General features: G+C 38.3%; 1 protein-coding gene across 8 annotated transcripts in view; it reads right to left on the bottom strand.

Moving 5' to 3' along the window:
* znf462 (zinc finger protein 462) overlaps positions 1–11,176 on the bottom strand; it is a 42,543-nt gene extending 31,367 nt beyond the window's left edge. For 2 of the 8 annotated variants that reach the window (XM_046868269.1, XM_046868268.1), the window contains exon 1: positions 10,975–11,176. The gene's annotated coding sequence lies outside the window, so the exon portion shown is untranslated. Of the gene's footprint in view, positions 1–9,899; positions 10,048–10,974 lie in introns of those variants that run through there. The other 6 variants (XM_046868262.1, XM_046868265.1, XM_046868267.1 and 3 more) reach the window with 5 other exon arrangements.
* Positions 11,177–12,600: the final 1,424 nt, after the last annotated feature.

Below are 12,600 nucleotides of genomic sequence, written 5' to 3'. Positions count from 1 at the left end.
TGCGTTGTTTCAAGCTTATTGGGCATGACCTTTACACATTACTGCTTCATTGTAAAGATTACATGATAATTCTCTTGCTGTATTGGCAATGGTGAAAAGTATTAAGTACAGTAATTAAATACATTTACCCTAAGTCATTTTTTGGCTACTTTCTATATTAGCAACTTTCTACTCAACTACATTTATGACTCAATAAATGTACTTTTTACTTCAGTAAATTTAAATTGACAATGACCATTAACAAATACATTTTGCACGGCAGCTTTATCTGCCTTGACTAATTTATTCTGCAGCAGAGGCAATATCGCCTTCGCTATTTTATTTGTCCATTAATTACTATTGGTGCTTCTACTTTGACGTGATACTGTAATTAAATGTTTTAAATTGAAGAAACCTTTTTGAAAAAACGCTTTGTCTTTGTCAATTACTTTGTCTTTTTTTTTTTTTTGGCCGACTTGTTTGATCTCTGTTGTGTTGGTCCCTGTTAATGCAATGTTAAGGTGTACAATTTGATTTGTATTTTAGGAAATAAAACCTCTCAAATCAACGGTTTTTGGCTTTTTATTAGTGTTTTTGTGTTGAGGACTTGTGCATCTTTTCAGCCTAGGTTCAATATAAGTAGAGAGAGAAAGAGAGAGAGAGAGAGAGAGAGAGAGAGAGAGAGAGAGAGAGAGAGAGAGAGAGGTTTACTCAAGTATAATTTTCAGGTACTCTTTACACCTCTGTATTGGCTCATTTCTAAATTAACTTCTATAGTTGGAATAAATGTGGTTTTGATGTGATCAGTTACCTCAAGGATTTTCAGACAAATATTTAGTCCGAGTCTAATTTTCAACGGGCTTACACAGTCTATGAGAGTGTAGTTTGATGTGTTCCCTTACTTTTGTAGCTGTTTTTTACTTATTTTTTTTGTTCTGTGAGATTAAGCTCAGTGACCATTTGTAGTTTCAATAACAAAGGTGCAAAAATTTAACCTTGAGGCACTCCTCAGAAGCCATGTGAGAACAGAAACTCATAGCTGTGTGTGAACTGGAAATGAGGTGAAGGAAGTAGAAAAAACAGCAGTATTTATTTGTCCGACTGCTGTAGCTCAAGGTTAATTAATGTACATTTATAATGAGCCCTGACTGTTTATTTATAAATCTTAAACCACATATGCTCATGACACACTGCGACATGGCAGGAGAAAAATTCCAAAATAAAACGTGGGGATTACAATATCTTTTACAAACATTCAGTAGTGAAGGTAAACAAGCCAAAATAAACTTTCACTTTAATGACGCACCCACCTGTCATTTCCACCTAATTGCATATGGAGATGTGCTCTGTAGTGAGCTAGTCTATTTTTAGTTAAATTTAGCTAAAAAAAAAATAGCTAAGCTAATAGCTAAATCTCACTCATAGACCTATGTTTTTGCAATGACTTTCATGCTTTGGCCAATTATTAGAAATAAAATGCTTTGACTTATTTTTACCTCAGCGACTAACTGTTCCTTTTTCAGTTGAAACCCGAATGAATTCATTAATGCTCAGGCGGCGAGCGAATCTGTTCAATGTTTAATCAGTTTGGGGATCAGCAGGTCTTTTGGCGGTGTAGAGGAAGTGAGAGAGGTGAAGGTTCCTCTCCTACAGAACACTGCTGTTCTCTCTGAAAGGACGGCTTGTTTTCTCACCACTTCTCCATTCACCAACACCAAGAAGTGCAAAGAATTTCACACACAGCATCTTGTTTTATCTAAGAAATCCTGCTCTTTCGGTTATTTTGCCTTTTTTTTCTCTCGTTTTTTTTCAATAAAACATTTTCCTTGTTATAACAGCTCAGTTTTCCCCTTTTAACTGTGGAACTTTGCTTCTTTCGTTTCACACTGAGGCTCTAAGGCTGAAATAAAAAGGTTATGAATGCCTATAGCCCGTGTTTTAGCATAGATGTGATGTGGCTCCATGTGACCATCAAATGACCCCCAAGTTTTATCGATGCAATCGTTTCACTATTCACAATACAGTATAGTTTGCATATCAATCCTGCCGTCAAACTGCAGAGTCACGAATGTTAGAATTTAAATTGAAATATTTAGGTGCGCATAAACAAATCCTGCAAAAAAAGGTGTAATATAATGCAAAATAATGTCTAATGTGTGCGTCATATTTTGTGCGTGTTGTTACCATTAGCATCCAGGATCCAAAAACAAGTGGTGAGTCATGTGAGATGATAGATATGTTCAATAGTAAATAATATAATCATCACTAATCAATAAAGCAAATGTTTACCGTAATGGTGAAAATATCTGTGTACATACATACATACATATATATATATATATATATATATACACATACATATATATATATACACACACACACACACACACCTGTTTCTTAGTCTGCCAATTTGTCTGTCTCCCATTTTGTCCATCTGTCTGTCTGATTGTGTGTGTTTCCTTCTGCCTGTCTATATCTCTAAAGCTTCTTTTTAGTCATCATAACTGCATTTAAAAGATATTTATCAGAAAAGGTCATTGCTCCATGTCTTCATCCTAAGCAGTCAGCAACCTCAGTAAAAAAAAAAAAAAAAAAAAAAAAAAAAAACAGACTGATCTAAACTTTAATTGGTTAAGTTAACCACACACATATCTGATCCTTTAACAAAGCCATGCGCCATAATTATTGGTGCCCCTGCATTTACTACTGTATAACTGTCTGTTGTCTTTTTTTCTTCCTTTATTCGCTAGAAACTCAACATCCTCCATAGTGGTGTTTTTGAAGCTCTTGGCCTTGCACTGAGGTCTAATCATCTGGAAAGTTCTCTCACGTGCTCTCCCTGCTTTCACTCATGCTCTCGCTCCTTCTTCCACTTTAGTCTTAGCAACAAGATCACAGAACTGTAACGTTCTTTTGTGCACTGTAGGTACATTGAAATAAACTTCCCCTGAACACATGATTGAAACTAATTTGCCCAAAATAAAGCTTTAACAAACACATGTCTGTGTGGGGTAAAGTAGCCGGATACAAAGTCAAATTCTTTTTTTTATCACCCCTGCACTGATTACCTGTGTTACATTCCTCAATACCAAAATACTTTTTCAGGTTATTCTTTTAGATATTTATTTACTTTTTATCCATTTCTGTTTACATTAGTATCGTGAAACACAGTCCTTAAGTTTATTTGCAACCTACTAGTTAAAAGGCAAAAATAAGGCCACACAAGAATTGGACAGGGACTGAATGGAAGAAAGTGGATAGATTGGTCCAAATTGGAAATGTTTGCCTCCAAGACAAGAACTTATGTAAAATGAACAACAGAAGAGAAGATGTTAGCGGACTGCCTTACGACGACAGTTAAACATAGAGGTGAAAGACTAATGTTTTTTGGGTTGTTTTAGGGCAGAGAAGAATGGACTCCTATTCTGAGTGAAATGAATCCTGAACAAACATGGCTACCATTCCATACTTCAACACCATGCAATTCTGTCTGGGCTGCGGCTAACTGAAATCAACTTCACCATATAACAAGACCTTGACCCAAACCATGCATCCAGGCTCTGTAAGCATTATTTAGAGAACAAACAGACAGCTGGAGTGTCATCTCTCATGGAATGGCTTGTCCAGTCACTGAACCTAAATCCTATTGAACTGCTCTGGGATGAAAGAAATATCCAACCAGCAAAGAAGACCTTTGGCAAGCTTTACAAGAGGTACGGCAAATAATTTATGGACTGTGGCATATGGACTAACTGTTTGTAAATCTGTTATTTACAGTAAGGAATTTGTCTTTTAGTGAAAAAGTTGAACATCTGAACATTTATATATTTGTTTGGCCAAAGTAAATCATCATACCCTTAATATTCATAGCTTGTTTCATATAAACAAAAGGAGCAAACATTTTTCTCAGAAACCATAAAAGACTAGATGTTTCCAAATTCTGCACATTTAAATTTGCTTTTGGGAAAAACTGCAGTGTTGTTGTGGAGATTTGTGCTCATTCAACCATAAGTAGTCAGATATTGATGTAGTGTGAGGAGGCATCAGGTGCAGTCTGGTGTTCAGTAGGGTTGAGGTCAGAGCTCTATCGCAGGCACCTCAAGATTTTCCATTTCAACCCATGTAAGCCATATCTTCATGGAGCTAATGTTGGAACAGGTTTGCATCTCCTACTTCAAGTGGAGGAAAACAATTCTAGCTTCCAAAGGCATCTTATGTAATTGTGTCCCATCAACTTTGTGCTAACAGTTGGGAGAGGAACCACATACGGGTAGAAAAGCTAATTGTCGTAATACTTTTCCATATCCATATGGTGCAAACACCGTTACCTAAATTACACGATATGGTCAAACGTAGGTGGACAACTGACATTAACCCTAACGTGTGTTTTTTGAACATCTTGTTCCACATTTAGTCTGCCTTTACTGTTAGAAAATCCTCCACTGTTCTGTCAAGGCTTTCCACTAGATTTTTGGCGTGTGGCTGCGGGGATTTGTGCTCATTCAGCCACAAGTGAATTAATGAGATCAGGCACTGATTTCAGATGAGAAGGCCTGGGGTTCTGTTCCAGTTCATTTCAAAGGTGTTTAGTGTGGTTAAGGTCAGGGCTCTGTGCAGGCCACACAAGTTCTGTAATTGCATAGTTGACCATATGATGTTTACAGTGTTAAATATTTGACATATTCTATTCATGACAGCATCTGAAAATTTGTGAAATGTGTGACCATTTACTTAAGCAACTGCATTAGGCAAAAAAAAAAAATGTTTATAAAATGTATACGATTGAAAACCAAATGAGCTGTATCATGGCTTAATTGTTAATTATAAATGTAGTGGCTTATAGTTAAAAGTTGTAAAATTGCAATATGTTACTGAAGAAAAATTGTGTTTGTACAATAAACACAGTACTATAATAAGTAAATACTCGACTGTAAATATTTGAGACTTATATTCAGTCATCTTTTGTACAGTCTGTCTAAGCTTCAAACTCAGGTTGAGCAGGTAAACAAATACAATAGGTTTTTGTTTCCATGTTGTTATTCTCTGATTAATTCGCTCTTTTTTTTTTTTTGCATATTGGACCGTGATAGGATCGAGGAACTGGGTTACCTTTAGTCATTGTCTAATAGTAAAAAAATTTAATATAAAAGTTATCAAGTTCTTATTTTATGATTAAAACTCAATGTCCAGGTGAACATTTTTAAAAGGTTAAAAAAAAAAAAAGAAGTGTTAAATTCTCACATCATATCTAAAATATTATAATAATTTCACAGCAACATGCAGAACTATACTGATCAGTGTAAATTTGTGTAGAAGTACATTTAATTCTAATTTCTGGGGCTCACAGGTTGCAGGTCAGCATGTGGTGATGTTAAAGTTACGCAGTAGCACATGTTGAAACACACACACACACACACACACACACACACACACACACACACACACACACACACACAGAGTAAAGAAGCTCTGTGGAACCTCTCAGGAGAAGGATGATGTAAAAGGTAATCAAAACGGTCAATGTGATGCATTGTGGGAAATCGTTTCAGTTCTACGGTTCATTCTTCCATCTGAAGCGAAACATAAAACAGTAACAAAAGCGAGAGGGTACATATGATAATACACATATGGATATAATGATTGATTATAAATACATATTCTATAGATCCATATTTCTGTTGTTGTTTATGGATTAGTGCACATGTGGGTCAGCACTGGAACTGAACCTTTGGCTATCACTCAGTTACATAACACAGCTTTTAGGTTTTTCAGGCCTCCTGCACACACACTCTCTCTCTCTCACTCACTCACTCACTCACTCACACATACACACACATACACACACAAAAGAACAGTCATGTGTTTCCATCACCTCCTGTCTCTGTTTAACGTCCCGAAGCAGAGCAGACTGGTGATGTCATCAACAAGCGCCAGTGATAACAAGAGACAGGAACAAACACACAAACACACACACACACACCGTACCACATCACATACACATGCACGTCTCAAACCACAGGTCCGTTCTTCAGAGGCAGCGTTTTAAAAACATCTGAATTGAAACCTTTTCACAAAAAAAGAGACCCTCAATGGTTTCCCGATTCCCAAACAAATACAAACCCCAGTAAAGCTTTCAGGCGAGTGATGGAGTAGTGTCAAACTAGAACCTTACATGCACTGTAAAGAACTTTGTGTTACAATGACGTGTTATGGGATACGACTGTCTCCAAAAATACTGAATAAGACAAATATACACAATTAAACACAGCCACATATTTTACTGTATATATTTCAACGGGCACTACATTGGCAAAAGTTTGCGGAAACCTGGACATTTGTATATGCTTTATTCTGTATATGAACATCCCTTTCCACATTTAGTCCCCATTTAGTGTTGTTATAACCTCCACTCTTCTGGGAAGATGACACTCGGATGCACACATTTATAATTATTTGCAGTTAAAACAGTGAACACCACATTTTCAACATGGCAATGTCACGATTTACTAATGACACCCTCATACCCTGGAACACCTGCGGTGGTCAAAGTGCTTAGAGAACCCAGTCAAATAATGTGGCTTGTTTAAGGGCTCATTTGCATACTGCTTAAAGAGGTAAGTGTTGCTCAAGCCACAAACTTCAGGGATTCCGACTGGACTGAAAGCTATAATTAATTTTTATGACATTAACAATTACCACTAGAAATCACAGGTTTAATTAATGAACTTTATCTTAATATGACAATATAAATTTTATTGTAGAATCATTTTTTTTTTTAGAAATGTTAGAGAAAGCTTCCTGTAAAGATATGTTTATTCAACATTTATTACGTCTCCAGTGTCAGAGCTTTGTAAAAGTCAGAGGAAAAGCTTAACTTTAACGGTTCTAACAATATAAAAGGCTTCAAGAAACAAATTTGGAGAAATCATTTCTCATTTCTCTGTCAAGAAAGTGTGGAGGGAAAAAAAATCACTGTTTAGGAAACAACTGTTTATAACTGATCTATAGTATAGATATAAGCACATCGTTTTCTTCCAATGATAATCGACAGTTACCTAATAATGGATGCTCCTGAATGTAGGACTCATCCCTCAAGTCAGGCATTGTCATTAGGAATTGGCGTCTGATGACAATTCCATAGCGAAATAAATAATCTGACTCCGCAAACTTTGTGCAAACACTCAGCAACCACAGGCTTTTCCAAGCAGCTGACTGAGGATCTGAAAATGAAGCTAATTGATGCTTACAAAGAATAGGAAGGCTATAAAAAGACATAAACCGACTTTCAGCTCTCAGTTTCCACTGCCCAAAATGTTATTAAGAAATGGCAGTTATGGGGAGCTGTGGAAGTCAAGACCAAGAAGACTCACAGATTGAATTGGCTGTATGTTGGGCAGAAAGCCAAAGTAAAATCCTCCAAAGACACCAAGGACTTGCCGGAAGATTTAGATGACTGATGAGTGGTGGTGCTTCCATGATCTGCATGGAAGAGCCATCAGAAGGTAACTTTATCGAGGACCTATTCGTGAAAGTCAATTTTATGTATTCAAAACAACATCTAGACAAGCCAGAGGCATTTTTGAAAAACTGATGAGGTCAAAATTTGAAAGCAAATCTCTTTGGACACAATCACCAAAGGTGCATTTGATGAAAATGGAGTAGCATTAAAAATAAATAAATAAATAAATAAAAAGACAAGCCTGGGGGAGAATCTATTATGCTTGCGATGGTGTGGCAGCCAGTAGCACAGCAAACATTGCATGCATTGAAAGAAAAGTAAATATGAAGGATTACGGTAAATATCAGCAAAGTCAAGAACATGACACAGTCAAGAAACTGAAGCTGCAAAGAAGCTGGCTTTAAAAACAAAACAAAGATCCGAAAACTAAATTCGACATGACCTATTTAAAGAGAAGCAAGATGAAGCTTTTGGAACGGCCCTGATATTCTCCTGACTTGATCGTCTTCTTAAATGTGCATGTAAACATGCTGTGCTTGCAAGGTGGCCCAAATAGATCTCTCAGAACTAAAAATGTTCAACTATTAAGACTCCTAATGGGTTCATTCACAAGCTATGATCAGCAGCTACACTCAGGTCGAAACAAGAAACACACCTCAAACCTGAGTTTCCATTGTTAACAGCATACACAGGAGGAACGCTCAGCTCATTAGATGTTCCAACGTCTCCATTCAGCTGAAATTCCACCTTTGCATAAACACAGGTGAGGGAAATGAAGACGCTGCAGGAGAACATGTTCAAACTGGACTGGCAGGTTGGCAGAAAGAAGCTATGCTGACATGACACAAACACTCCGTACTAAAGTGTGTTGAGTGTGTTGAGTGTGTGTGAGTGTATATGTTGACAAGTTCAATTAAGACAAACAACAAGATTTTTGAGTGTAACCCTGAATCGTGTCTGTATCAGACTCCCGGGTTTCCACTCAGCTGTGCTACAGAGCAACAATATATACGTAGATCTGACTCCTATGTTCAACAGTACAGAGCCACGAAACTCTTTGATCGTCAACTCGACCGAGTTGAACACACGCATCAAGTTTCATGTGTAAAAGTGAGTTTTATCTTCCACACACATACACACACACCCTCCATTTTGAATTTTAAAAGCTCGTCCTCCTCAGTTGTCGCAGTGATCTCAGTGTCAGCAGGTTTGTACACTGACCGGAGTTATTGCAGAAGCACACACACACACACACACACACACACACACACACACACACACACACACACACACACAATCTTGCAAAAACAATAAGAATTTAAAGATCTCAAATAATCTGAGATACTATCAAACATTTGAAATGATTGCATGTTGATTTTTTCCACATAATTTAATCTCTAATAATTATGTAGAAGATATACAAATGTTATTTCCTGTTATGCAGAGCGATACAAATGTTGTCCAATGACATCAAATAAGCACTACAGAACGTCAGAAGAACAATGCCTTTTCTCACCCTAACAACCAACAAGAAGCGCATTTTGATATTTTAAATCCTCAAGGAATATTAAAACATGTCCAGAACTCAAGGAACTTCACACCATCGTTCTAGATTCACTATGCGCAATCAAAGCCGTGCTATTTACAATTACAATTAGTGAGAAAACAATAAGAACCTGAGGTGGAAACCAATCCACAAACACCCAATTAAAGTGTTTCAACCTTGAAAAAAAATCCAAGTAACACCATTTTGAGATTTGGAAATCTATCAAAACAGACACCAGAGCTTCAGAACTTCATTACACCAAAAAATCGCTAGAATGCATCCTAAAATTCATGCTAATAAGTCAAATTTAGCCGGTGGATATACCAAATCTATGTGTTCCATCAATAGGGAAAACTATAAAAAAAAAAGATATAGTTTGATTTCAAAGACAATTTTAATATCTTAATGCATGCTAACATCTTTGAAGACCTTCAAAACAATGAAAAGGACACTGCTAGTCCTTACAAAGGGTGATGCTAAGAGTTTAAAAATGACGTAAAGAACATAGCAGGAACCTGAGGTGGAACTTCTCAAGCTAATCTCCACAAACACTTTTGCAAAAAGGTGTTTTGTTTATCATCATGAAGAAACCTCAAAATCACCAAAAAGAGGATTTAAATCTCCAAAAGTACGATCAGGAACTTTGAAAACTTCTTACTAGACGCGTAAAGGCCACTACTGGTAGAACATTAGCATAAATGTAGCAGCATTAACATTCTCCTCTCATCCACGGCTGAATGTGACAACCACCGTTGCAGCTTCTATTGACCAGAAAAAAATTCTCACCAAAAAAAAAGGGGAACTACAACTCAAACACGGAGCCACGAACAACACCATCGACAACAACAACCACCTGAGTTCATCCTAAACCTGAAATGAACCATAAAAACAACAAAGAAAGAAGAAAATATTTACTCTAACAGCTCCCTATGTGAGGTTCCTCGTCCAAGCGAGAGTAGAAGCCAGAGAAGAGAAGTCAACCTTTGTTCTCCTGTCTCACTCCTCCTCCTTCCTTTCTTTCTTTCTTTCTCTCCTCGGAGACTCATCCGCCTCCCTCCATTTTACGGAGAGAGAATAATGCCGTACCTGACAGCACGTCCAAAAAGACGCCGGAGACAGACGGAGATGAAGACGAGGAAGGAGAAGGAGAAGAAGAAGAAGAAGGAGGAGGAGGAGGAAGTCCAAACACTTCACTTTTCACCTTCACTTCCATCCATCCACATGAGCGAGAACATGAAAAAAAATCCAGATCGTGTTCAAGCTGAACATTAGGGTGCAGGAACATTGGCTTTTTTGTACTCCGTGTGCGTGTGCGTGTGTGTGTGTGTGTGTGTGTGTGTGTGGACGTGGAGAGGAGCTGCAGCAATGCCAGCCACACTGACTGTCGCTTAATGGACGATCCCACAGGAGAGAAGAGCAGAAAAGAAGCGCAATGGCTTCTCCTTCTTCTCTTCCTCACACTCACTCACACACACACACACACCACACTCACACACACACACACACACACCACACTCACACCCCACACACACCAGACAGAAATAAAGCTCTTTTGGACCAATTCCTTCTCCAAACACCTCAACACCTCAAGCAAAGGTCCATTAGATGATCTAAACAAAAAGCACACACATTATTGAGTTTTATAAATAGAGGGTTGGAAGAAGAACCGAACAGGAAGCTCTCTGTCTGCTTCACTTTAATTACACTCCTGATCATCTCAACCTTCTCTAGATCTTCACCCAACACCAGCATTCTCCACCATTTGGTCAAAGGGGGAAAAAAACACATTCAGGCTGATAGATAGAGAGCGAGAAGCTCCTTCGCAGGTCTTTCACGTCGAGCTTCAATTTCCAAATAAAGCACGCACACACGCGCGCGCGCACACACACACACACACACACACACAGTCGGCGCGTCACAGACCACCAAACACACGGTGGCTTTTTTCCACACTGTCGCGTTTCAGACCCGGTGATTCCTCTTTACTCACTATTTCGGATCTTCTTCCCCGACTTGTCCCCGTGTGTCCTGTTCTAGTTGATGGCCGCCATTTTTCCCCTCCGCCTCCTCCTGCGCCCTCCGCGTGCGCGCGCCGCAGCTGCAGATGACCCGAGATCCGTCCGTCCGGTTCCCAGTACACACACACACACACACACACACAGACAGAAGAAGAAGAAGGAGGAGAAGAAGCAGGAAGAGCAGACATGAAGTTTTTGGACACCAAGCAGGCAGCAGAGGGAGCGCGCGAGGTTCAGCAGACAATCAGCACGATGACTTAATGAGAATAAGATTCATTTGGGAATTCATTAGCAACATTGATAACGAAATTATATTATATTATACTATATTATATTATATTATATTATATTATATTATATTATATTATATTATATTATTTTAATTATATTATATTTACCAACAATTTTATTTACAGAAGAACCATCAGCAGAACCCTGAATCATTCCTTGCTAGGTTTGTGTATTTAAGACCCAAAGCAGGAGTTTACATATTACATAAAATATTTTATAATTTGTATAAAGCGGACAACAACTAACCAAAACATTTTAGTCGAAACAAACCATATTACCAATGCACTGGTTACATGTCAGAAATGTCAGCAGCGCACATGCTTGAATTAGATTAAACTAAAATGAAGATATTGCTATTTCTTCCTATTTTCGGTGGATTTCTAAAGACATGGTCTACAAAGGCATTGTTGGAATTTGTACTGGTGAAGGCTATCATCAACAAGCTGATAAAATTGAGACTTGATGGATGGATGCAAAAAAAAAAAACCATACCTTTTTTCAATTTGATTAATTTGCAGCCTGATACTACAATCATTCAAATAATTTTTTCCCCTATTAATCTACACTGTATTTAAAAAAAAAACTGAAATATCACATGCGCATAAGTATTCAGACCCTTTACTTAGTACTTAGTTAAAGCACCTTTGGCAGCAATTACCGCCTCGGGTCTTTTTGGGTATGATGCAACAAGCTTTGCACAACTGGATTGGGGGATTTTCTGCCATTCTTCATTGTAAATCCTCTCAGGATCGGTCAGGTTAGATGGGGAGTGCCAGTGGACAGCCACTTTCAGGTCTCTCCAGAGATGTTCAATTGGGTTCAAGTCAGGGCTCTGGCTGGACAACTCTAGGATATTCCCAGAGTTGTCCCTAACCCTAACCCGCTCCTGTGTTGTCTTAGCTGTGTGCTTAGGATTGTTATCATGTAGGAAGGTGAACCCTCAGCCCAGACTGAGATCCTGAACGCTGTGGAACAGGTTTTTATTGAGGACTCTCTCTATATATAAAATCTCTCTACTTTGCTCTATTCAGCTTTTCCTTAACCCTTACAATTGGCCCAGTCCCTGCTGCAGAAAAACACCCCCACAGCATGATGCTTGCTTTGGGCAGGTGATGAACAGTTCCTGGTTTCCTCCAGACATAATGTTTAGAATTGAGGCCAAACAGTGCAACCTTGGTTTCATCAGACAGGATAATCTTGTTTTACACAGTCTGAGAGTCTTTCAGCAGGCTTCCACTGGTTTTTCACCAAGGAGAGCCTTTTGTCTAGCCACTGCCATAATGCCCTGATTGGTGGAGGGCTTCAGT

The sequence above is a fragment of the Silurus meridionalis genome, chromosome 15, assembly GCF_014805685.1.
Source record: "Silurus meridionalis isolate SWU-2019-XX chromosome 15, ASM1480568v1, whole genome shotgun sequence".
Taxonomy (NCBI): domain Eukaryota; kingdom Metazoa; phylum Chordata; class Actinopteri; order Siluriformes; family Siluridae; genus Silurus; species Silurus meridionalis.
The sequence above is the reverse complement of the archived record's forward strand: the minus strand, read 5'-3'. Positions and strand labels throughout refer to the sequence as shown.